The sequence below is a fragment of the Sorex fumeus genome, unplaced genomic scaffold, assembly GCF_029834395.1.
Source record: "Sorex fumeus unplaced genomic scaffold, SorFum_2.1 ptg000037l, whole genome shotgun sequence".
Taxonomy (NCBI): Eukaryota; Metazoa; Chordata; class Mammalia; order Eulipotyphla; family Soricidae; genus Sorex; species Sorex fumeus.
This window is the reverse complement of record NW_026606094.1, coordinates 40,266,077-40,282,522: the sequence shown is the minus strand read 5'-3', so window position 1 is coordinate 40,282,522 and position 16,446 is coordinate 40,266,077. Positions and strand designations below refer to the sequence as shown.

General features: G+C 35.0%; 1 protein-coding gene and 1 non-coding gene across 2 annotated transcripts in view; both read right to left on the bottom strand.

Moving 5' to 3' along the window:
• Nucleotides 1-16,446, bottom strand: part of ZNF804B (zinc finger protein 804B) — a 578,621-nt gene that overhangs the window by 279,428 nt on the left and 282,747 nt on the right. The gene's annotated exons all lie outside the window — the stretch shown is intronic.
• LOC130027907 (small nucleolar RNA U13) lies at nucleotides 8,255-8,358 on the bottom strand. Its single transcript, XR_008793113.1, has one exon. It is a non-coding gene; the product is annotated as a small nucleolar RNA U13 (small nucleolar RNA).

Below are 16,446 nucleotides of genomic sequence, written 5' to 3'. Positions count from 1 at the left end.
AAATGATCACTTTGGACTAAAACTGAGTCTTGAAAAGAGATAAAGTGAAATGCAGATACTCTTTCAGTAACAGTATTGCAAACCCATACCCAAAAGGAAAAATAAAAGAGGGAGAAAAGATAAGTGTCTGCCATAAGGGCAGACTGCAAGGGCAGGTTGAGGAGTGAGGGTGGTAGGAAGAAAGCAGAGAATTGGTGGCAGAAAATGTGCATTGGTGAAGGGTTGGGTGCTAGAATAGAGTATGACTGCAATGCAGTCATTAACAACTTTGTAGCTGTATATTTCACTGTGATTCAATTAAAATAAAAAAATAATAATACTGCTACAGTAGGAAGCATTATGTAACCATTAAAGAATGGAATCTATATTTGGTCAACAAGAAATTGATACATATAAATGTATTTTTTAGTAAAAAATAAAGTTGGATATTAAAATCCATGGTACTTTTACAATTTAGTAATATCTCTAACACATTAATAATAAATATATCTCTTATATTTATGAGATTGGATGTGAAGTTAAAGGGTATGAAATGTTATATACATTGTCTAAAGTTGTCACTATGAAAGATAAAAATTAAAAGAGGCTAAATATAAATTTTAATGTTTTTTTCATATTTATTATTTAAATATTATAATAAAATTTTAAATAAAACTTATTTTGGAAAAAAAGAAAGAAAAATAATATTATCTCATTCACTGAAATTTCTTTTAACAAGTATTATCCTAATAGATAAAGATATAGCTTTAAATTTAATACACCTTTAAATTTAATGCAGCTTTTTTTATTTAATACACCTTTAAAAAAACCATTTAAGGCATCTCAGGAAAACCAGGGCTTTTTGTTTTGTTTCTTTCACTTGGGGGTCTGTCTACACCTGACACTGCTCAGGACTTACTTTTGCTTCTGCTCAGGTATCACTCCTGTTGGGACTTGGGGGAATATATGGGTACCAGAGATCAAACCCAGATAGGCCACATTCAAGGCAAGAGCCCTACCTGTTTTTCTATCACTTCCGTTCCAGAATAAGTATTTCACATGAGTTCTAATGCATATATGAATTCATAGTCTGACTTTTGGATCATTAGGGACATAAATACAATTCTCACACACCTATGCTATAAAGAACTAGTTACAAAAGCATTAAGCATAGAACACACTTTGGAATTTTGCCAATTATTATCTGAATTTTATTATAGGTTGAAATTGGTGTGAGTTTAAAGCAGCAATTATTTTAGATCCCATGAATATTAACTAATTTTAGGATTCTAAATCCATGATTTCTTCTGTGATAATAAATTACAATTTCTTTTCAACTAGGGTTGGAAAAAAAGTCTTTCTGAAACAAAAATAAGTTATGATTATTTACGGATAAAATTTAATATGTCAATACTGGGTATGGATACTTAACTCATATTGGTTTTTGGTCATCTCCACTGAACTCTTCTAGAATTTAATCTATCTTCTGATAACAGAATTTAAGTGGAAAACATCACACTTTAAATGGGCAATAGCAAGGTTCTGAAAATTTTCTCATTATGTGCAACAAAACATAGTTTTTACCGGGTCTAGGATTTACTTTTGTTTTGCTTTGTTTTGTTTTTTGCCACTGTATTTCCTTTCTAGTATCCTGCATAGGAGTTAAACCCTCTAGCTACTGTCCTGTGCTTCTTTATTTCACTTAGGATGGGTGACCACTTCAAGTACCATTTATTTGGTCCTAAAGAACAATTGCATGTGAAAAATTCAACTGCTCAAACTAAGAGAATTCAGAGTATTGAAGTTTTGCCTTATTTTTTTTTCATTCTTGAAATGTATTCATTTGCTTCTTCTGGTAATTGCTCAATTAAACATGTCAATTCAATCAATTCATGATATCATCCCTACCCCATAGTCATTAAATTAAGGTTAAATAATATTTACCTTGTTTGAAAATTGAATTTATGGAAGCAAAGCTAGTATTTTAATAAATGTAGAACAAATGGGGCTCTGGGGGATAAAAAGAAAGAAAAAGCTCTTGACAATTTGTGTAATATTAATATTTACACTATGACTAATTTCAAGCAAACAGCTATAAAAAAACTTCCAACACTTTAAGTCATTTCTCAAAAACCAGTAATAGCAAGTTTCAACACATCACTAAAATGATCCATATGATCATCCCTACTATTCAATTGTGGATTAAGCTAAGAATCCAAATATTCTCCATTTGTGGAGCATTAGGCTTGGTGAGAAAATCAGTGCATTTCACATAATCTACTCAATTACCTACACTTACTAAAGTAATTCCACATCCTAATAATGCAAAATACCTCAGGAAGTCTCAGAAAGCCTATAGATAATCAGTGAAATATTCAAATGACATGATTAATAATGCTATAATGACTATAGACACTAAATATTTTGTACAACCAACAAAGGAGGCATTTAGGAGATACTACCATGATGTTTAGACATTTACTAATAATCTGAAAATGTGTTTTGATTTCATTAGCAAATATGTTATATGTAACCATTCCCCAAGGGGACAGGCTGGAGGGGTAGCAAGGAGCCTGGGTACACTTTCTTCCTGGTGGAAGGAAGGTGATGTTGGTGATAGGACTGGTGCTGGAACATTGTATGCCTGAAACTTAATCTATTGTCAAGATCTCAATAAACCGTGTGTCTTAATTCAAAAAATTTCCCTTAAATGGAAACAAATGGCAAGACAATTTGTTGTATTGATTCTCTACTTTAAAATTCTGTTTTTTTTTAATTCTCTAAAATTAATCCTTAAATCCATAAGTTACATTGAGGAAAAAGTTGGCAAAACCCTCCTTGACATAGAAGCTATTGGTATCTTCAAAGATGTCACGCCTCTGGCCAAGCAAGTGAAAACAGAGATAGACAAATGGAACTATCTTAAACTAAGAAGTTTCTTCACCTCAAAAGAAATAGTGATCAAAATACAAAGATAGTCTACAAAATGGGAAAGGATATTCACCAAATACACATCCAACAAGGGGTTTATATCAAGGATACACAAAGTACTGGTTGAACGCCACAAAACGAAAACACCCAACCCCATCAAAAATGGGGAGATGAAATGAATAGAAATTTTCACAAAGAATAAATCCGAATGGCTAAAAGGCACATGAGAAAATGTTCCACATCATTAATCATCATGGAGATGCAGATCAAAACCACAATGAGATATCATTTCATACCACAGAGACTGGCCCATATCCACAAGAACAAAAGCAACCGGTGCTGGCACAAATGTGGGGAGAAAGGGACACTCCTTCACTGTTGGTGGGAATGCCATCTGGTTCAGCCCATTTGGAAAACAGTATGGATGATTATCAAAGAATTAGAAATTGAGCCCCCATTTGACCCAGCAATACCACTCCTGGGAATATTTCCCAGAGAGGCAAAAATGTATAGTCGAAGAGACATATGCAATTGTTTGTTCATTGCAGCACTCGTTACATTAGCCAGAATCTTTTAACAACCTGAGTGCCTGAGAACAGATGACTGGTTAAAGAAACTTTGGTACATTTACACAATGGAGTACTATGTAGCTGTTAGAAAAGATGAAGTCATAAAATTTACATACAAGTGGTACAATATGGAAAGTCTCATGCTAAGCGAAATGAGTCAGAAAGAGAGGGATAGACATAGAAAGACTGCATTCATCTGGGGAACATAAAATAATAAAATAGGAGACTAACACCCAAGAATAGTTGAGATAAGTACCAGGAGGTTTACTCCATGACTTGGAGGCCAACCACACATGCTAGAGGAAAAGGGAGCTCAGATAGAGAAAGGAACACCAAATAAAGGTGTTGGGAAGATCCTCCCAGGATGGGAGAAGCATGCTGAAAGTAGACTATAGACCAAACATGATTGTTATCCATTGCCTCTTTTGCAAACCACAACACCCAATAAGAGAGAGAGAACAAAAGGGAATTCCGTGACGCAGAGGCAGGGTGGGATGGGTGATGGGGGGTGGGAGGGATACTGGGATCCGTGGTGGTGGGAAATGGGCACTGGTGGAAGGATGGGTATTTGATCATTGTGTAATTGAAACCCAAGCACAAAAATTTGTAAGTCTACAACTGTCCCTCATGATGTCTCACTAATAAAAAAAAAATAATTAAAAAAAAATAAATAATATGAATCCTTAGGGGACCGGAGCAATAGTACAGCAAGTAGGGCATTTGCCTTGCATGCAGCCGACCTGGGTTCAATCCCCTGCATCCCCCAAGCATCGCCAGGAGTAATTCCTGAGTGCAAAGCTAGAAGTAACCCCTGAGCATCACTGGGTGTGACCCAAAAAGCAAAAAATAAAAAAAAATAATAAATAAAATGAATCCTTAGTATATTTGAGCTAGGATATAACTTATCTCATTTAGTGAGAATATTATCTCATGTAATAAGATGTAAGAATTCCATTTGTTTATACAAAGAAATAAAGTAATAGCAGTACTTAAGAAACAGTCAGACAGATAATAAAGCCATTTAAATAAAGATGTTTTTATAATTAAAAATTCCTACTTTTAAGTTAAAGATTTTATAAAAGTTTCATATTTTCTAATGTGTATACATCTTTATAGCATACTGCCATTATAATTTCCTCTTTAAGACAATCTTCCAACCAAATAGAACCCATGTAATCTAATTATATTGCCTTCTTAATTAAAAAATTTATTAACATGTTTAATTATCATTTTTATCATGTCATAACAATTAAATCATAATATATAATAAATTCCAGTAAATATTTGCATCTTTTATTTCTAATATTTATTTTAAAGTAGCAGACAATTACCACTGTCCAAAAAGTAAGTGGGAAAAAATTTAGTAACACAGCGGATCGGGCGTTTGCCTTTTACGCCGCCAACCTGGGTTCAACCTGGGTTCCTCCGTCCCTCTCAAGAGCCCGGCAAGCTACAGAGAGTATTCTGCCCAAATGGCAGAGCCTGACAAGTTCCCTGTGGCGTATTCTATATGCCAAAAACAGTAACAAAAAAGTTTCACAGTGGAGATGTTACTGGTGCCTGCTCAAGCAAATCGCTGAACAGCGGGAGGACAGTGCTAGAACCGTGCTACAGTGTTTGATATTACGCAACTATTATATCACAACATGTCACTAGTAGAACCTAAATTAAGGTAAATTTTGATAGTCTTTATATCTTTTCTATTACAAACATTTTTTGTCTACAATACTAAGATTTGCCTTTGGCAAAGGCAATTAATTTTCTAAACACTCAAACAATTAACATCACCTCAGAGATACAACCAAGTTCAAGACATGAAGTTCTACAGTAATGTTTACTGTTGCTATGAAATTATGAATGCAGATTCTGATATTTGTCAACTATTAATTGAGTAGTACGAGTTATAATCCAAAACTTGGAAGAAATCACAGAAGTTTAACACAATTTAATGCCAAAGCAAAACATAAATTAGCTATTTCTAAAAAATATTTACCCTAGGACATAATCAGGATGTTAGTCTATTTTGTTACTTTATGTTCCCCAGATGAATGCAGTCTTTCTATGTCTATCCCTTTTTTTCTGACTCATTTCGCTTAGCATGATACTTTCCATGTAGTACCACTTGTATGTAAATTTCATGACTTCATCTTTTCTAACTGCTACATAGTACTCCATTGTGAAAATGTACCAAAGTTTCTTTAACCAGTCATCTGTTCTTGGGCACTCAGGTTTTTTCCAGATTCTGGCTATTGTAAAGAGTGTTGCAATGAACAAACAAATGCAGATGTCACTTCGACTATATATTTTTGCCTCTCTGGGATATATTCCCAGGAGTGGTATTGCTGGAACAAATGGGAGCTCAATTTCTAATTTTTTGAGAATCATCCATACTGTTTTCCAAAAGGGCTGAGCCAGTCGACATTCCCACCACCAGTGAAGGAATGTCCATTTCTCGCTACATCCGCACCAGCACCGCTTGCTTTTGTTCTTGTGGATGTGGGCCAGTCTCTGTGGTGTGAAATGATATCTCATTGTGGTTTTGATCTGCATCTCCCTGATGATTAATTGAAACCCAAGCACAAAATTTGTAAGTCTACACCTGTACCTCATGGTGTCTCACTAATAAAAATTTTTAAAAAATGGCTTTATGTGCAAATAAAATGTTTAGAAGAGGAAAAAAAAAGACATAATCAGGAGACGGAAAATAATACTTAAAATCTATGGTCTTAAATTACTCACTTAGGTATAATTAATAGGGCACATGAATAATTCATTAAGGTAGTCTCAAGAACATATAAATACATCCTCATATATATGATCCTAAAGCAAGTGGAGACAAATGGTTCTAAGAAATCAGTTATAATTGTTCATATTAAGCTGGACTGTGGTAGTTATTTAATTAGGAAATAAATTATTTTAGGAAATTTTTAGAAAAAAATATCATTTAATGATTGTATTTTAGTTCTGCAACTAGCAGTACTCAGGGGCTATTTCAGCCTCAATGCTAGGGGTTGATCCTTGGCAGTACCCAGGGGACCATGTGACCATGTGATAAACTGCCCATTCTCCAGCCATGCAAAGCACCATGCAGCTCTTGAGGCATCTTCCTGGTCCTGTAGTCTATTTTGTGGTCACACTTGCACTAGAATTATTATCTGTAAGGATTATTAATTATTATTATTATGTATTACTGCTGGCTCAGCTCTTCATGTGCTACCTGTCTGAATGCAAGTTTCCGTCCCAATGGAAAACCAGCAGGACTGTACTACTGTACAAGAAGGGAGCCATTCATGACATTGGCAACTATCGCCCGATCTGCCTATTGTCTTTCATCTACAAGTTGTTCACTCGAGTCATCCTGAATAGGATTGGCAGAACACTAGATGAAGGACAACCATGCAAGTAAGCCTGGTTCCGCAAAGGATTCAGCACCATCGACCATATCCACACGATAACCAAGCTCATTGAGGTTTCTTGGGAGTTCAAGATGCCGCTCTGTCTAATGTTCATTGATTTAAAGAAGGCCTTTGATTCTGTTGAGATGGAAGCGGTCATTGAAGCCCTAGCCAATCAGGGCATTCAAGCTCAATACATCTAGATCTTCTGTGAGCTGTATTACGGATTCACTACCAGGATCTCACCATTCTACAAAGAAGTAATCATTTATGTCAAGAGAGGGTTTCGGCAGGGTGATACCATTTCACCGAAACTCTTCAGTGCCACCCTTGAGAACATCATGTGACAACTGGAATGTGAAGGAATGGGAGTGAAGATAGATGGTCAGCAACTACACCACCTCCGCTATGCTGATGACACTGTTTTAATAACACCAAACATTAGCCAAGCGACACACATGCTGGCCGACTTTGACCATGAGTGTGGAAAGGTAGGACTACAGCTGAATCTTACGAACACAATGTTTATGAGAAAAAGCCTCGTTCCTGATGCCCCATTCACTCTCAAGAGAACAACCATCTCCGAATGCAACAGCTATGTGTACCTAGGTCGAGAAGTCAACATGACAAATAACCTGGCACCCAAGCTGCCCAGGAGGAAGAGAGCGGCTTGGAAGGCCTTCAAGAGCATCGAAGAAATAGTTAAGAGGACAAAGAATCTCCAGCTTCGGGCACATCTCTTTGATTCCACTGTTCTTCCTGCATTAACATATGCCTCAGAAACCTGGGCCCTACGCAAACAGGATGAGAACGCTATTCGAGTCTCCCAAAGAGGAATTGAAAGAGCTATGCTTGGAATATCATGTTTCACTCAAATGAGAGAAAGAATCCAGAGTTCCAAACTCCATCGATGATCAAGAATTAGGGATGCTGTCTCATTTGTCCAGATGTCAAAAATCAGATGGGCGAGTCACGTAATGAGATTTAAAGACGACCACTGGACTAGAGCTTTTACCGATTGGATTCCACGGGATGTCAAAAGACCGAGTGGCTGCCCACCTACCAGATGGTCAGACTTCTTCATCAAGATCATGAAAGATTGGTTTGAGGTTCTTCGTGTTTCTAGAGTGAACAGATGACATTGGGCTACACTAGCACACAACAGGGAGAAATGGAGACATTACTGGAGCCTGCTCAAGCAAATTGATGATTAACAGGAAGTCAAGTGATCAAGTGATCAAGGGAAATAAAAGTTGCAACAAGGAGGCTGTCTCCAATACTTGAAACAATATGAACAATTATTTCTTCTCTTATATTTCTAAAATAACTGATTAAACTTGAAATTTCACATTGATATTTACTTTTTTTTTCTTAATTTTACATCAGAAGGGTAATGTGTCAAGTGCATAACAAGTTTTAAGGGAGGCATATGTCACACAAGCATTTGAATACCCAGTTATCATGTTTATGAACTGGGAAAGGATTTTCACACTGACATTTCTAAGACCACAAACATTATTGTAAATAACTTACAATAGACTACCAATAGACTTACAATCTCAGAAAATGAGTGTTAGATGTTCTAGTGGGACATGTTAAGTGATTAACTATCCATTCCAACAGTCACCTATAAAGATGGATTTATAAAGATGGTAAAGATGGTAAAGATGGATTTGTAAAGCTGTATTTCAACCAATTAGAAGGTAGAATCTCTTGTTCAGTCCAAAAACCTCTGCCGTTTAGTTTTTCACCAGCGAAAATGATTTTAACAATGGTCCTGCCATATATAACTTTTATTATATTGAAATATCTTTACTCTATATTTAATTTTGTGAAAGGATGTTTAAATTTGAAAAGTGCTCCTTCTGTTTTTAATCAAATCATCATATGATTTTTAATTCTTCATTCTGGTAAGATGATATAATATATTTATTGATTTGCATATTATAAAATATCCCTGCATCTCTTGATTAATACTACTTGATCAAGGTGTGTGATTGTCTTACTCTTCCGCTGGATTCAGCTGGATTTTGTTCAAGATTTTTATATCTGTGTTGATTAGGAATACTACTCTGTGATTATTTCTTATAGTGTCTTTGTTTTGCTATCATAGTAATGTTAACTACATAAAAATAAGTTTGGAAGTCTTTGTGATTTTTGGAATGATTTAAAAATAATTGTCATTGGTTTTTGCTGTATGAGAAAATCATATAGAAAATAGCTTCCTTCTTTCTGTTTGATCAACCAGAGCCACATGAAGAAAGGTGTGGCATGAGTCAGGACTGGTAATTTCCATTTGGAGCATCAACATGTTTTCAAGAAAGGAAAGTCAGTCATAGCCTAGGCAAATACTAATTTTTTTTCTTTTTAGGTCACACCCTGAGATGCACAGGAGTTACTCCTGGTTCATACACTCAGGAATTACTCCTGGGGGTGCTCAGGGGACCATATGAGATTCTGGGAATCAAACCTAGGTCGGCTGTGCTCAAGGCAAATGCCCTACTCGCTGTACTATTGCTCCAGCCCCCACAAATACTAAAATTTAAGAGGAAATTGTCAAGCTCTGAAGTAGCCCAAAGTCTTGAGGACCACACTCTTTTGAGATGCAAACATAGAGCTCTTTGGAGATGGAGAAATAGTCATGATCCAGAGATGGGTGAACTTCTCAGAAAAGAAGAAGCTACAGGAGAATCTAAGGGTCCTGAAATAAAAGAGCTATTAAGAATGCAAAGCTTTCTCAAGGTTGACACCCAAATTAACATTTATGTATGTAGACAACTCCAGGTCAAGACAATCTGGAGAAATTGTGCATAAAGTCTCAAAAGTCATTCTCCTCTTTTACACTCTGCAGAAGGCAGTGTTCTCTCTTCAACATGTATCCTCTCTCAAATTTCTTTCACTAGAAACTATATTGCTTCACTGAAAGTAAATGATAAAACTCTACAAAAAAATCATCTGGCCCTGGAAATTTGTTTCTTGTGGAGTCTTTTATTTCCAATTTCATCTTCTTACATAGTTTCTTACTTATTTATTTACTGAGTGACTCACTTAAAATTTTGTCAATTTTATTAAAGAATTGCCTTTTAAAGTTCATTTATGCTAATCCTTTAAAATTCTATTTCACTTATTTATACTCTAATCAGTATTATGCTTTTCTTTTTTGTTAACTTGGGCTTAGTTGTGTCTTATTTTTCTAATTCCTTGATGTGAAAATTTAGGTTGAATATTTGAGACTTGTAATTGTCATTATGTATTTATCACTATGAAAATTCTCATCATTTTTAAACCTTATTTTATGTGATATAATTAATATACTATATTACTGTCAGGCATACAACATAAAGATTCTTTACTTTTATACATTATAAAATGATCTACTACTTACTTGCTTTTGCTAAATACCAGAAGTTTACTATATATTTTTTGAACTTTAGTTACTTCAACTTTAAATATTTATAGACACATGTACATAATTATCTCATAAAGTCTATTCAGATAAATTTGCCTATTCTTCAGAAAGTAAAAGTAAAATAAAAAAAAAAAGTAATCTCCAGAGGCACAAGGACTTAATGCAGAGCCCTGCAGCTTATGGAAGAAAAACGAATGGACTAAGCGTTAATCCACCATACCATGCCTCCCAGGGAGAGAAGGGGTGTAGCTCCCTTCTGCCTTTTTCCCCCTGGGCAGCAAGATGGTTGCTGCCTCAGAGCTTTTTGGAAAGCCAGGCATGAGCCAGCAGTGACGGGACAAATGCAACCTCATGGGAAGGGAGTCATTTCCGGCTTGTCCTTCACACCCTACCGAGGTCACGAGTTGCCCCCCAGGAGTGGCTCTCCGGCACGGCCATGGCTCCAGAATCACAAAACCAATCTCGTAATTATCTGGCTCTTGGCAGAAATCCCTCCAGGCTTAATAAATAAAATATTAGAAATCAGAAATCCAGACATCATATGGTTCTCATAACCAGCTGTAGAAAACAAATTATTTCACAATTCTTTTTCAATAGTTCTGATTGTTGATGTAAACTCTAAACAATAATGGTTCATCTTCTGTTAAAATAATGAATGTAATCAAAGTAAATAGAGAGTTAAGTAGAATTCATCTGCCTCACAGGCGTTGGGAGGGGTGGGAGGGTGGTATTTTGGGGTTCTTAGTGGTGAAAAATAAGTACTGGTGAAGGGAAAGCTGTTTGATCATTGCATGACCAAGACTTAAACCTGAAAGCTTTGTAACTTTTCCCACAGTGATTCAATAAATAAATAAATAATTTTAAAAAGTCATAAGAAATTCAGGCAAAACATGCCTTAGATTTCATAATAGTAAACATAAACATAACATTCAATATTTCATAGAAGATGAGAAGCAATTAAATGTATAATAGTGTGAGTTTAAGAGGCAAAGCTAAAATATTTTGTTAAATTATTCCTTATTTTTGGTAGCTTGCCAGGCTCTCCAAGAGAAGAGTGGAGGAATTGAACCAGGGTCAGCCACGTGTAAGACAAATGCCCTACCCGCTGTGCTATTGCTCTAGCCCGGCATACTACCAAGAGTATCCTGCCGACATGGCAAAGCCTGGCAAGCTCCCCATGGCGTATTCAATATGACAAAAACAATAACAAGTCTCACAATGGAGACATTACTGTTGCCAGATCAAGAAAATCGAGAAACAATGGGAGGACAGTGCTACAGACAGTACTAGTATTTATTTTCAAACCAGAATCCAAACTGTATCCCAGGAACAAAAATAATTGCAGGGGCTGGAGCGATAGCACAGCGGGTAGGGTGTTTGCCTTGCACGCGGCCAACCCGGGTTTGATTCTCTGCATCCCATATGGTCCCCTGAGCACCGTTAGGAGTAATTCCTGAGTGCAGAGTCAGGAGTAACCCCTGTGCATTGCTGGGTGTGACCCAAAAAATCAAAAAAAATTGCAAACCTATGTACATTGATCACATATAGTAAAAAATAAATTGCAACATGTTGGTTTTGCAATCAGATCTGATTTTAATCATACTAATTTTCTAAAGTGAACACACAAATTTTGCAAAAGAGCTGTATAACAGTTACTCCTCTTAATATTAGTCAATATCAATAATTTTTCCCTGAGTTTTGGTTCTAGTTCATATTTAAGATATAGTAAATTTTAAGAACTGCAAGACTCATAACCACTATTCAATTTATAGACACAGTAAAATTTAATATGCTGTTTAGATTCCAGGGTTAAAATTAGCATAAAGTCTGAATTGTAGTCTATACCTCCTAATTTCCACTAAATATCTCAGTCAATAAATGTATATTAAACAGTGAAAAATCTGAATTAGTATGTGAGATACAAAGTGGAATGAGTAACATATTATTTTTTTGAGTGTGTTAGAAAGCAAATCAATAAGTGATAACATAGTGGTGTGTTAGAAAGCAAATCAATAAGTGATAACATAGTGGAATAATTAATGCAAAAATATCATGTGAAAGGAGCTATGAATTACAGTAGGAAGAGATCAGGTAACCCTTTAAAGAGTAGTGTATGACAAGTATAACTTGAATTAATTTAAATAATGAATAAACTAGGCAGCAAAAGGAGGGATTTTTCAGGATGAACAAAAAATCTGGAAAAAAGAGAGCAACATACAGCTGGAATATTATGCAAAGGACCATTTGTAGCAGAAAGTAGATCTATAATATACACCGGGAACACTTTTTAAAAGGAACTTATACATAATTTTAAGAAATCTGAAATAACCCAAATGCTTAAAGAAATATTTGTATCAGTGTTTCTAGTATTCATTTAGGCTACAATATGAAGGACACACTTAGAGTCAGATAAATTAATGCAGGAAAGTCTTAAGCATATGAGAGCAAAAAGCTAAATTCAACTATTAGATATCTTTTGATATGGAAGATGAAGATGACAAAGGACATCAGAGTGATCTGAGTGTTTACTTGAACAACTGCATACAGCATGAGACCACTATCTGATTGTGTAAGAAAATAAAAGAATTATTTGTAAAGGACTGAGAAAGGGTGATATAATGAGTTATTCCTAGGTTGGAGACTTCCAGGAATACATATGAGAATATCCTAGTAAATATATCTAATAGAGAGTACTGCCACACTTTGATTTCTATCCTATTAATATATTTAGCCCCTATATCCATTATAATGCATTCAGTAAAATTAATCTTATTAGAAAGAGGCCTCTAACTCAGAGAAAGGTGGATGAGACTCTAAATTTAAACAGCAGTCTTTATTGTTCCTAATTGCATATTTTCCCCCTACCATAGAGTGAGTACCTCCTGCTTAACCAGAAGAGCAGATAAGTGAATCATAATTGCTTTTTACTATAAACTACACAGTGCTTTTAAATGTAAACCACAGTGCATTTGTTAAAATGTATTGCCATAAAGATTTACGAACTCAGAGAGTATATTTGCAAAAGTTAGCATAGAAGTCGTGTGAGTGACTTTAGTGAGATTTTTTTATCAACCATGACAGTTTATGACTGATAGTATATTATGCTTTTCAGTGACATCATTTCAGAAGACTAAATACTCTCTCTATCCCACTCAGAAATATTTCATTTAATTGAACATAAAAATACATTGTGCAATTAAAAGTAGAATTTAGCTTAATTTGGCAATATTTAAAATAATGAAGGTTGATTATATACAATGATATAAATACTACTAGGTTTAACTGTATAAAAATCACATTTAGTCAGTTTCTGCCACAGGCAGCAAATATCTGAGATGAAATAATATCGCTGGGGCATGCATATCTTTAGAATGAACCTCGCCTTATATAAAAAATTTCATTTTTTCCTTGTATATCTTATTAGTATGCTTGCAGGAATTAAGCATTAATCAGGAGGACAACCATGGGTTGATTTAGAAGTCATTTAGTTATTTTTTTTAGAAGAAGCATCTCAATTTTCTTCTCTTAGCAAACTGATGTTAATTTATTTTACAACTGTCCTTGACATACATATTAGTTTTGCACATACACACTGAGCAAACAAAATTAACATAAAGAATAGATTTTATATAAACAGTATATACATGAAATTGTTCTTTTTAATTTAAATTTTGATTTAAAATTTTCCTGTAAATATTTTGAAAAACATATGTTATCATTTCCTCCATACATTGATTGTTTTGGGGTCCAGACCCCTGGTGCTCAGGGACTATTTTTGGCTTTGTGCTCAAAAGTGAACACTGGTGGTGCTCTCTGCAACTCTGGATTGAACACCAAACCAAGGTCTACAGCATGGAAGGCAAGTGTCTTACCTCCTTAAATATCTCTGCTGCCATTTATCAATTTTTGAAATTTACCATGCCTCATAACCCCACATTACAAATATGTTGATCTATGAAAAATTGTTTTTATGATTTTTTTGTTCTTTGAGAAGTAAATGGGATAAAATTTAGAAACTCTTGGTGTTAACATGATTACTAACTTGGGAAATCTAAGAACAAAGAACTAAATCAGGTAAAATTTATCCCTAACCTATCCTCTATAGTGAGGGCGAGATCTGAATGCATCCCAAATTTTCATGGTTCAAATTAGAGCTTACTTCACATTTTTTTCCCCTAAGACTTAAGAGAAATGGAAATTTGGAGCTGGACAGATAGTACAGTGGGTAAGGAATGTGTCTTGCATATAGTCCCCTGAACACTGCCAGGAGAGATGCCTGAGCACAGATTTGAGAGTAAACCCTGAACACCAGTGAGTTTAGCTCACACAAACAAACAAGATTGATGATAATTTAACAATATAGGAAATGATTAGAAGGAATTTATGTCCTTAAATATGGCTTAATATCATGATAAATAATCAATATTAAGTAAAGAATTTAATGAGAAATTACTCTCACTAATAAAACCAATATCAAGAAACCATCATGTATTTTATCCAAAGAGAGTTAGCTTCCACAAAATTCTCTGTGAAAAATTCTCAAAAAGACAATAGAATTCTTTCATCTCTCCAACTTCAAGCAGAAGTTTTAGAAATGTTTTCTGTACTGCAAGCACTCAATCAGAAAATGCTGCAAGTATCTATACTGCAAGTACATAACCAGAGAAAACGATATCTGAGAATGCAACCTAGTTCCCTCTCTTTCTAAATCCAGAACCAGAAACTGAGTGCTTTACCAATACTTGCTACTACTTATAACTGAATTGAAGTTGAAAAAGTACATGTTTCTTAGACTTTTTTACTACACTTTGACTCCAAAGGAAGGATTAAAAAGTAAGCTATGAAACTTTAAGTCCTAAAATTTTTTACCTATATAATTTACCTATAATTTGATGTTTAATTGATTTTAATTGGTTTAACGTGTTAATTAATTTGGATACAATGATTATGACAAAGATTACCTAATGTTATGGCATCTATCCAGGTATAGTACTACTAAAAGTAATCTGGCATCATAGAACAATGTTAACATGAAAGTGATACTATTTAGATGATACTCTCAACAATTTAGGTACTTGTGTTAGTAATATCAAATGGTCATTATATTGACCATTTATTGACCATTATACTGACCGTATATTGATCTTCAGAAACGTACTGATGTGGAGAAGTATATTAAAAATCATAGTAGCACTGTAGCACTCTCCTCTGGTTGTTCATCTATTTGCTCGAGTTGGGCACCAGTAATGTCTCCATTGTAAGACTCATTGTTACTATGTTTGGCACAATAAATACACCATGGGGAGCTTGCCAGGCTCCGCAGTGTGTGCTTGATACTCTAAGTAGCTTTCTGGGCTCTCTGAGAGGGACAGAACAAGTGAACCCAGTTGGTCGCGTGCAAGGCCCTACCCGCTGTGCTATCACTCCAGCCCAAACATTATTTTGGGTTCCACATATTCTCACAATTGTGTCAACAGCCTCTGTTCTGGTAGCTAAACTTATACTATTTATTTTAGTCATAGAGACTATTTTTTAAACAGAATTCAGTTTAGAAGTAACTCCAGTTAAACATCAATTTCAAAAAAGAAATACCCACAGGTTTCATTTGATTTCTAGTAATATTAGTGGTAGCATGTGTTAATATCCAGGATCACAAAGCCTCACACATTTAAGTATTAAATAAGACTAACAGCAAACTAGGGGTCTACGTCATATTTTCAGTATATTGTCAGGGAAAGACCAGTTCTGTATTACGCACTGATGTCAAGGTCTCTATTTATTCAGAGAGTTGACAAAGTACTTTTGTAGAAGATAGTAATGTGTCAGTTGTCATATTTCAATAAGGGTTATATTTTAGTATAATTCATCTCTAGATTATCCTGTTGATAGATTCTTATTTGAAGTTATGTGCTAGAGAATGTAAAGAGCAGAAGAAACAATCTTCAGATAAATTGTTTCTTATTCAAAAAGCTATCTGATACTATTAATCTGATACTGTTATTCATTGTTGGTATTTATTGAGTGTCCTCTTGTTTCCTTGCTATATCCAGAAGTTCTTGGGGATTACTCCTGGTTCTGTGCCCAAGGATCACTCCTGGTAGGACTCATAATATTACATATGAGATGCTGGGGATCAAACCAGAGTCAGCTGTCATGTGCAAAC